This window comes from Corvus kubaryi, unplaced genomic scaffold, assembly GCF_017639235.1.
Source record: "Corvus kubaryi isolate FWS band 111438036 unplaced genomic scaffold, C.kubaryi_AGA036_p1.0 37179, whole genome shotgun sequence".
NCBI classification, from domain to species: domain Eukaryota; kingdom Metazoa; phylum Chordata; class Aves; order Passeriformes; family Corvidae; genus Corvus; species Corvus kubaryi.
This window is the reverse complement of record NW_024581049.1, coordinates 724,915-735,375: the sequence shown is the minus strand read 5'-3', so window position 1 is coordinate 735,375 and position 10,461 is coordinate 724,915. Positions and strand designations below refer to the sequence as shown.

The 10,461-nt window shown below is 57.5% G+C and overlaps 1 long non-coding RNA gene across 1 annotated transcript in view; it reads right to left on the bottom strand.

The window, feature by feature from the left end:
- Positions 1 to 769: 769 nt before the first annotated feature.
- LOC121661578 overlaps positions 770 to 10,461 on the bottom strand; it is a 24,370-nt gene continuing 14,678 nt past the window's right edge. Inside the window, exon 3 of the long non-coding RNA XR_006015031.1 lies at positions 770 to 793. This is a non-coding gene — a long non-coding RNA (uncharacterized LOC121661578). The remainder of the gene's footprint in view (positions 794 to 10,461) is intronic.

Sequence of the window (10,461 nt, the reverse complement as noted above, 5' to 3'; positions counted from 1 at the left end):
AAACAACAACCCCAAACCACTTTCCAGAAAGAACCATCAGAAAATAACTTGGCATTCAAATTCATGGAGCATGTTTTGGTTGGGATTTGGGGGCTGGAGAAATGTTGTTTGCAGAAAAAATAAAGCTGGGTTTGCAGGCAGTGGGGGAGAAGGGCACAGACAGGGACATTAAAAATGTTTTTTGCTTAAAACAAAAACCGAAATTCAGAGATTTGGGTGAAAAGAAACAACCAGCACTGTTCAAGGTGTTGGAACTGCCAAGGGATTCCCTTGCCTTTGGTTTTCCAACGTTTCCTGTTCCTCACCCTTAAAAAGGTGCTGTAGGTTAACAAAATCTGCCCCTCACCAGGAACTCTCCCAGCCAGAGGTTTTCCTGCCTGGCTTTCCTTGGGAAGCTCTGGGATGGGCTCTGGGGCTCTGCCTCCCACCGCTCCAGACCATCCACAGCTCCTCCAGGCCTCCTACAAAGATCAGCACCAGGAACAGGAATTTCCACTCAGGTAAGGTCTCCTGTGGCAGGACCTGGGAATTGCTGGTGGAATTGCTGATTTCCTTCCGTTCTCCTCATTCCATCCCCATTCTCCACATTCCATCCCCGTTCCAGCACAGCCCCAGGCAGCTCCATCCCCACCAGCTCCAGCTCTGCCTCCAACCCTGCTCTGCTCCAGGTCCCGAAATACTGGAGATGCCACCCCACGGCACCATCCCTTTCATGGGATCAGAGAATCCCAGGATCACTGAGGTTGGAAAAGCCCTCCAAGGTCATCGTGTCCAAGCTGTGCCCCATCCCCACCTTGTTCCCAGCCCAGAGCACTCAGTGCCACCTCCAGGAATTCCTTAGGCACCTCCAGGGATGGGCACTCCAAACCTCCCTGGGCAATTCCAATCCCTGAGCACCCTTTCCATGGGGAAATTCCTGCTGCTGCCCACCCTGAGCCTGCCCTGGCCCAGCCTGAGGCCGTTCCCTCTCCTCCTGTCCCTGTTCCCTGCCAGCAGAGCCCGACCCCCCCGGCTGCCCCCTCCTGTCAGGGACTTGTGCAGAGCCACAAGGGCCCCCCTGAGCCTCCTTTGCTCCAGGATAAAGGAGGATTGGAGGATGTTCCCTTTTAGCCAGGCCTTGGCAGGGGCTGCCCAGGGAGGTTTGGAGTCCCCATCCCTGGAGGTGCCCAGGGAATTCCTGGAGGTTGCACTGAGTGCTCTGGGCTGGGGACAAGGTGGGGAAGGGGCGCGGCTCGGACTCGGTGATCCCGGAGGTTTTTTCCAAACTCAGCGATCCTGGAATTCTCAAGGCTGCTGTCACCTTGGGGGAGCGATGAAAACCAGCCCACAGGAAGCTCTGAAGGAACGAAAATGCTCCATCCTTTTATTGGGAGCGCGAAATCCAGCCCAGCCCCATCCCAGCTCCCACCCCAGCTCCATCTGAGCTCCAGAAGTTTCCTGGCAAAGCTTCAGTGGAACCGGTGTGACCCAGAATTCCCATTCATCCTCCCCGCGCGGGGGCCGGGCCCACCCCGAGCGGCTGCTTCCCTTTTTTCCCTTTCACTCCTCTGGTTCATCCTTCTGGGAAGAAACCCAGGATGAAATCTCAGCCCCTTTGAGCGCGGGGCCGAGGGAAGGAGCCGCATTGAGGATCGCGAGTGCTGATGAGGAGGAAGCGCATCTGCAGAGGATCCTTCCCAAAGCGGCTTTGTCTGCGGGGTGTCGCCGGCCCATTTCCTCCCGTCGGAATTCTGCTGCTGGAAGCACTCCCGGGAGCGGCCCCGCTCCACATCTGCAGCAGCCCCCGAGCTCTCAATCCCGCCTTTCAAACGCCGGCAGTGAGGGAGGAGAGCGGGGGAGGGAAAATCGCGGCTCTTATGGATGAAATCCCCCCTCCCTTCCGCAGCCAGCGCCATCCCGCACCCGGGAGAGGCCGGGAAGCGCCGGGCAGCGCTCCCCTCGCTCCGCAGTCTGCTGGAGGAGCAGCCCCAGGGACCCAGGGTGGCAGTGCCGGGGCTCTGGCAGCTCCCGGAGGGCTCCGCCTGCAGGGATGGTCCATCCCCCATTCCAGAGGGTTCCCGCGGAGCTGCCGGGCTGTCCAGGCAGGACAAGGAGAGAGCAGCACGGAGCTGCCGGAGCATCAGCGATTCCGCAGCCGTGCCCGCTCCCGGCAAAGCGGAGCTGCCCGAGGGCACCGCGCAGCCCCGGGCGGAGCGGGCTGGAAAAGAGGAGCTGTCAGGAAGGACAAGGGAAGAGCAAATCAGCCAGGCAGGGCGAGGTCAGCGATCAAAGAGCTCCTAAGGCTGCCCGGCAGCGCCGGGAACGCAGCTCCAGCCGCCCGCCAGGGAATGGATGGAATCGGGATGTCCGTGCGGGAGTCACACGGACCCGCAGGTTTCCCATCCCCGGCGGGATCCTGGGAGCGGATCAGGGCCGCTCCCACCCTCCGGCTGTCACCTCAGCGCGGTACCGATGACAATGGGCTGATTGCATTCAGCGCCCCGCCAGCTCCTCATTAAGCGCCTGATTGAAGCCTGTCACTGATGACGTTTCCCTTAATTAAGACAGGATGACGGGAGCTGGATGCGGAGCGGGAGGCTCCGGATCCCTGCAGGGCTTGGGGGGGTCCGCAGGACCCTGCCCTGTCCCCTCTGTCCCGTCTGTCCCCTCCGATTCCGACTTTGCAGAGAGTGTTAATTAAGAGCTGTGTCCAAGATCCATCTGCTGAGGCTCCTTTCTTAATTAGCACAGCCTTGAGCAGTAAAACTGTCCCACACGCGGGGATCCACATCTTCCCCGCCCTCTCCCACCCCGGCTGCGGCCATAACGGGGGATGGAGGAGCCCGGGCTGGTTCGGCTCAACAGCAGCCAAATTTTGGGATTCTCCAGCCCTTCCTGCCTGTCTGTATGCGGGAGATTCCAGCGGTGCCCGTGACCCCGGAACGGTTGGGACGGCAGTGGGCACATGCTGGGCACGTAAACACGGGGGAAACCCTCCCCAGGCGGGCCCCCAAACCCCAAAGCAGCAGGAGAGAAGGAGAAATGCAGTCAGGCACAGAGGTGGGCTCGCGGGGCTGAAATCCGTGACCTCTTCACACTGCGTTGCCAGGGGACAGCACGGACCCCACAGGGAATCGGGGCACGAAATTCGGGTGTTCCAGCAGGGACTGGGGGAAAACCACGGAATTATGGTTGGAAAAGGCTCTCAGGGACAGGGTGGGATTTGGGGCTGTCTGTGCAGGGCCAGGGGTTGGACTGATGATCCCTGTGAGCCCCTTCCAGCCTGGAATATTCTCCTATCCCGTGATCTCTGCCCCACTGTGCAGGGCCAGGAGCTGGATTCCATGATCCCTTTTCCATCTCAGGATATTCCGATATCCCGTGATCTCTGCCCCACTGCAGATGGACTCTGTGTCCTTCCCTGTCCTTCCCCAGGACGTCCCCAGGCCACCCCTCCAGCCTCCCTGTGCCAGTGACTCCGACTCATCCCAGGGCTGCCGATTCCCAGGCAGTGCCCCTGGCTGGGGATGCTGGAGGGAGGCAATTCCCGAGTTCTCCAGAGGAACACCAAGCCCAGTTGGTGATATCCCAGCACAGAGCCACCCAACCCCGATTAACGAGCTCCTCTTCGTTACCCTTCCATTTGCACGGCGCAGCCTCGGTGTAATTATTCCTCGGCGCTGCTTTGCCTGTGTCAGAGGGAGCCAAAGCCACGGGGCCTTGTTCAAAAACTGCCTGGATAAATATTGTTAAAAAGAAATGCACAACATTAATTCTGCGGCGTCCGTGTCGCTGTTTATTTAATGCTCTAAAAACCTAATTACCACTAATTTTATTCTACATCTTCTTCAGGTCTCCCAGTCTCGGGCGCTGGAAGATAAAAGAATTAATTGTTAATTAGCATCCCTTTCTGGGAGAACACTTTCTTCTTTATCAAAGATTACAAGAGGAGGGAGGGAGGGAGGGAGGGGAAGCAACGAAGCTCTCGATATTTCTGCCAAAACGAGATTTTTTTTCCTTAAACAGCAACACCGAGCTCTTATCTGGCCCTGGGGAGGAGAGGGACGAGCTGTGGGGTGTGAAGGCAATAAAATCATCCCTGTCAGGATGAGTTCTGCTGGCTCCGGGTGTCTGAACACGCTGTACCCGCAGTGTCTGCAGCAGGGGATGGGAAAGGATGAATCTGGGATTTCAGACAGCCAGGGGGCCTCGAAAATGAGCCAGGGCTGGAGAGCAGGGAAAGGCTCTTCCCCCAGAGGCTGCTGGGCACTGCCCAGGCTCCCCAGGGAATGGGCACGGCCCCGAGGCTGCCAGAGCTCCAGGAGCATTTGGGCAGCGCTGCCAGGGATGCCCGGGGTGGGATTTGGGGTGTCTGGGCAGGGCCTGGGGCTGAATCAATGATCCCTGTGGGTCCCTCCCAGCTCAGGAGATTCCAGGATTCTACAAGGGACAACGCTGAGCTGGGTTTAACCCTCATGGAAATTTCCTTGCCCTGGTTCTCAAGTTTTCAGCCACCCCTTGACACGAATCTCCGTTCCCATTCCCTTCCCATTCCCATTCCCCCTCCCCCGGAGTCTCCTCCAGGAACGCCCCGTTTGCTCCAGCCCCGCTGGCTTTGGGATGTTTCCCGAGCTGCTTTTCCCTCCAGCTAATTGGAAATGTTGGGGAACTTTTAATTTGTAACAAAGAAGCGCAAACGCCGCCGCCTCCGTATTTACATAAGCGAGGGAGACTTTGCACACAAACGTTTCCTACAAGAGAAGACAAAAAGGAAACAATTTCAGGATGAGTTTCCTACTTGGAATATTCATGAAGTGAGGCACAAAAATATGGAGAGTGACTGGAGAGTGGTGTCAAAGCAGAGAATTAGGGACAGAGGGGTGGGGACAGTTCATAAACACGTCCTGGTAAGGCTGGGAGAGCTGGGGGTGCTCAGCTGGAGAGGAGGAGAAGGCTCCAGGGAGAGCTGCGAGCCCCTTGCAGGGCCTGAAGGGGCTCCAGGAGAGCTGCAGAGGGACTGGGGACAAGGGATTCAGGGCCAGGACCCAGGCAATGGCTTCCCAGTGCCAGAGGGCAGGGCTGGATGGGATCTGGGGAAGGAATTGTTCCCTGGCAGGGTGGGCAGGGGCTGGCATGGAATTGCCAGAGCAGCTGGGGCTGCCCCTGGATCCCTGGCAGTGCCCAAGGCCAGGCTGGACATTGGGGCTGGAGCAGCCTGGCACAGTGGGAGGTGTCCCTTCCCATGGAACGGGATGAGTTTAAATTCCAGCCCCAACCATTCCATGATTTTGCCCTTCCCACTCCTTTGGGGGGGGCTCTGGGTTTGTCCCAGCAGGAGGGGACCGTCCCTGCCCCGTGTCCCTGCTGTCCCTGCTCAGCTGCTCAGCCCCAGGCAGGGCCCAGGGCTGGAGGAGCCGGAGGATTTGGGGCTGGAAAATGGGAATTTATTCGGCAGCAGGAGCCGGTGGATACGGCCCCTCCTCAGCAGGACGGGAGAGCCTGGAATGCTCAGGGCTCAGGGCTTGTCCTGGCTTCATCTGCCGCCATTCACGGCCTCCGGTGTGCTCCCAGTGCATATTTCAGTGTCTCCCAGTTAAATCCCAGCATTCTGGGCTGTGTTTGTGGTACCTGCAGGCAGAGCCCGGCCCGGGGCAGGGGCTGATCTCACACCCAGTTCTCTCCAGCAGCATCCCATGAATATCCCATTAACCTGGGTAACTCCATTAATTCAATATTTATCTCTGCTGCTGTTAATGGAGTGTTTGATTTAACAGCACATGAATATTGCATCCAGCAGGCGGCAGGGAGAGGGGAAAAAAAAAGAGGTGAAATTAGAACTTAAACGCAGAACAGGGTAATTGCCAGCCTGACACACTCACAAAGTTATTAAACACAAACCGTGCCAGGGGCTGGCATTTCAGTGCTCATGGAGCAGCTTGGGGCTCCTTCAGCGGGGCACAGCCCACACCAGGGCTGCTGGAACCCCGAGAAGTTCTCATCTGCTCCACGTTCCCCGTGATTGGCAGCAGCTCTGCCAAAAAAAAACCTTAAAAAAAATCAAATCCGAAGGTAAAACCAAAATAATCTGTCTTGGAGGAGCAGTAAGAGCTTGAGGCAGTCTGGGGGAATTGTCACCAGGCAGAGGACACGAGGTCTGGGCCCCACAGGGACAGCCCAGAGGGAGGAGCTGGGCTGGGGGAACAGCTCCAGTCCCTTTTCCAGGTGTTCCTGTCTCCAAGATCGCTCAGAATTTCCTGCTTTCACCCCCTTGGAGTTCCCAGCCAGACTGGAGTGAAGCAGGAAAACGGGGAGAAAAGAGAGGAAAATGGGGGGAAAAGGGAAAAATGGGGGGGGTGGGCGCAAGCCGGCGCCTGGTTGGGGGGTAAAATTAAGGAAAAATAAGTGAGAATTGGGGCAAAAGGGGGGGGGGGAAGGGGAAAATGGGAAATGTATAAAGGTATAAATTAGGGGGTTTTGTGACTCTACCTGTAGAAAAGCGATTTTGCAGGGATTTGGAGGGTTTTGGGGAGGTTTCGTGGGAGGGGCAGGGTGAGGGCACAGCCCTGCTGTGCAAAGCTCCTTGGCCAGCCCTGAGGAATCCTTCCCGCACCAAAATTCCAGGCCTGGTGCTCCCCTCCCAGGATGAGAAAAGCATCCAGAGCCAGCTGGGAGATCACAGAGCACTCTGGGTTGAAAGTGAGAGGAACCAGGCCGGGTTTGAGGTTTCTGCGCCCCTTTGACCCCTCAGAAAATCTGTGCTGAGGCCGCAGTGGAAGCGAAGCCTCGCTGCAGCTCCCCGAGGCCGCTTTGCCGGGGCAGGAAGGCACTTTTCCCACTTTTCCGTGTTCGTGTCTCTCTGTGCCTCCCTCTCTCTCCTCCGTCAGGACTGCCTCAGACTCACGCAGGGCTGTTTATAACCCGGCCGGGAACAGAAGGAGCAGAGCTGCCCTCATCCCCCACCGCCCCTGCTCAGGGAAGGGCTCGGAGCCGCACGGAATTCTGAGCCTCAGAACGGCAGCAGGACGGACACAGGATGGTTCCAAAGGGGGATTTTCCTCCCTGCCTCCCCCTCTGCGGTGCTTCGGCTCCTCACACGGGGACAGGCGGTGGTTGAAGCGTGGCAGGCGAATCCTTCTGCCTGTTTATTCCCTCGGCTGCTTCGGGAGAGCGCCGGAGACGGTCCTGCCCCTGCCAGCCGTGGGGAAGGCTCCGGAGCATCGCCCCTTTCCCACCAGGAATCCATCCCGGTGTGCCCCTGGCTGCAGTTAGCGCAGCCCTGGCCAGGCCCTGCTCCCCACGGCTCGTTTCTCATCCCTCTGCTGATCCACTCGGGGCTGGCAGGGGCTGTTTTCCACCTCATCGAGTGGCAGGAGCCGCTTGTCAGCACTGCAAGGGTTTGACACGGACAAGGGGCCCCCAGGCGAGCTGGGAACAGGGAAAGGGAAGCCCAGTTTGGGTGGGGTAACGAGGATTTTCCCACGTGGATTTGTCCCCTGTGGAGAGATGATCAATCCCCTGTCAGGCCCAGCAATGGGGAATATCCTCCTCCTTCCATCAGCAGCATTCCAGAATTGTTGTTTCTGCAGCAAAATCAGCAGCTGGATTTTCCAAAGGGTCAGTGGGATCCGAGGGCTGTTCCAGAGGGACAGAGCCTCCCACAGGCAAACCCTGCCCAGAGCTGCAGCTCCAGCAGGATGGAGAATCCTGGAATAACCCTTGGGATAACTGAGGCTGGTGGAATCTTCTCCATCCCTGACAGACGTGGAGCTGGACAATGAATGCTTGTGCAGGGAATGTTTCCAGATCTCCTGTCCAGGGTTTTACTGGCTCTGTCCTGGCCTGGTTATGGACAAACCTTTGGAGCACAGGCTGAGGTTGTTCCTCCCGGTGTCCATCACCATTCCCATCAGGAAATCGGCTGCCAGAGCGGGAACCATCCCAGCACTGTGGGCACTGATCCCGCAATGACGGCAGCTGTGAGCACGGAGAACGTTCCCACAGCGGGAACGCCGTGCTGGGCAGCACAGGGAACGCCTGCAAACACCATTCCCCCCTCTCCTGAGTCGCGCCCAAATTCCCCTTGGACAGAATTCCCACACAAAGGAACTTCTGTTTTCTCCTGCCCTCATTCCCACGAGCACATTTAGCAGGTCCAAGCCCTGAGCTGGTAATTAACGCCTGTCTAATTAGCTGGAGAGACACTGGGAGGGTGATGAGCACCTTGCCCAGTCCCCCTCCTGCCTCGGGTGAGCAGGGACCTTGTAAAACCACACAAACAACAGGAGCAGGGAAAATAACAGAGAAACAATCTCAGGTCCTCGTGCAATCGGTTTTTGCAGCGGTTCACATGAGAACGAGCCCAGCTCAGCCGGGCTCTGGGTCAGCAGCACCATCCAGGGGAGGTCACAGCTCTCTGCTCTCCTCTCTGCCGTGGAAAAATCCGACAAAACATTCCCTTGTTCCCGTGTTCCTTGGCTTTTTGGGAGAGATGGAGGGAATCCCAGTGAGCCCCTGCCTGCATCCCCTCTGCCAGCCGCCAGCCCCCACCGAGATCCTGCTCCTTACAAACCTTGGAGATTTGGTGATTTAACACCAAGGTCGAGCTGCCCCCTGCTCCTCCTCGCCCACAGCCCATTCCCTGTGCCCAGAGCCAGGAGCAACACTGGGAAAATACCAGGAGCTGGTAAAGCTGTGAAAACAGGCACGGGGGGACCGCCACTGTCACCACGGGGGGAAGCAGGAAAAGAAACCCTCATGGCAGATTTTCCTGCTGCGCTTGTCCGAAGGCAGCCGGCTGCTCTAACGCCCCGTTTTATCTCCCCACTCCTGGTTGAAATGTTTCACGTTCGGAATTGGAGGCAGTTTGGGGGAATTGATGGGTGGGAGGTGCTGGAAGGGGGGAGTGCGCACGTGCCAGCCAAGGAAACCCTTGGTTGTCCCAGCCTGGGGACAGTAAATGCGGCCATAAATTCCAATAAAGCCCAAACGCTCCGATTTTCCTGGAGATTGATCCCAGGGAGGGACCCGGGGGTTATTGGTCCCTCCTGGATATTCCATGCAATTGTACAAACACATCAGGACTTCCGCTCTGGGTGCGTTCCAGGGAGAGATAAATAAATAAACACATTTTGATAGGCTTTGTTTTGTCCCCGGTAAATGCAGGCTGGGAGAGAAAATCTATGGCTCTTCCTTTTATTGCTGTCATTCCCAATAGCTGGGAGATGGGAATGGGGAAATATATCCAGGGAGTGATGGGCTCTGCTCTGTCAGAGCTTTCAGAGGTAAATAAACAAGTTTTATTGGCTGCTCTTACATCTCGATGTAGCATTTAATAGATATATTAACCACTGATCCAGCTGCCAGACATGCCAAGGAAATACTGTGCACGTCCCAGCCCGGCCTCACAATGTCACAGCAGATCGGGATTTTCCTAATGGGAACAAGGTTTGCTCCCATAAAGCACTCGGAGCTTTTGGAGCTGATTTCCTGCCACCCTGCAATTCCACCCAAACGACCTTCACTCCCTCCTGGCTGGGGGAAAGCAGAGATTGGGATGGGGATTTGGGCTGGGGAAGGCCTTGGATGAAGAAATCCAAACACAAGGACTCCTGAGTGGCCCACGGGAGCTCCTCAGGCACAGGGCATGCAGGACAAGCCCTGGACCAAACCCAAGATTTAAGCAGCTGAAGCCAGACCCCCGTGGCTGCAGAGTCGATGCCCGAACGCAGAAATAAAAAGGAACAGGACTGAAAAGAGGCAGAGGCACCACAAGTCTGCAGTGGCCAGGCCTGGAGAGGCAGGGCCAGCGGTGTTTAACCGTGTCAGGAGTCGGGCAGCAGCCCTGGCACCCAGGGCACTGTTCCTGGTTATGTCCTGGGGCACGAAGAGCTCGGTGGGTTTGGAATAAACGCTTCCAAAAGAAGAAAAAATCCCAGCTGTTCTTTCTTCCTCTCCTCAGGCAGCAGCAGGAGTAGCTGCCCCGTGGGGGAGGTTTCAGACCCGGAGTCCTGAGAGCTCCAGGTTTTGTTCCCTGTGCCTGAATCAGGCCCAGGGCCGGGCCCTGTGAGCTCTGTGGCCGAGCTCGGTGCTGGCTCCCTGCTTCCCACAGCTCTGGGGAATGCTGCAGCCGCAGCCGGAGCGGCCACCGGGCTGAGCACCCCCTGCTCACCCACGGGTGCCTGGCCCAGCAGCCTGAGGCTCCTCTGCAGGGCAAAGACAGAGAAAGTCATCAGCTGACCCCACTCATTAACAGTGTTAATTGAGTGTAACCCCAAGCCACTCAACCCCCCGTTAATTCCCCCTCTGCTCATCCACAGACTGCTCTGGGAGCTCTGCTCAGGCTGGGAAACCCCGGGAAGGAGCTTGGGAAGGGCAGTGCTGAGGGCACTCAAAGGTGCTGCTTGTTCAGCTTGTGCCACACTCAGCACAGGAAGGGCAGTCCCAGACCATCCCCAGCTGATCCAGGCTGGACTTTCCCAAACC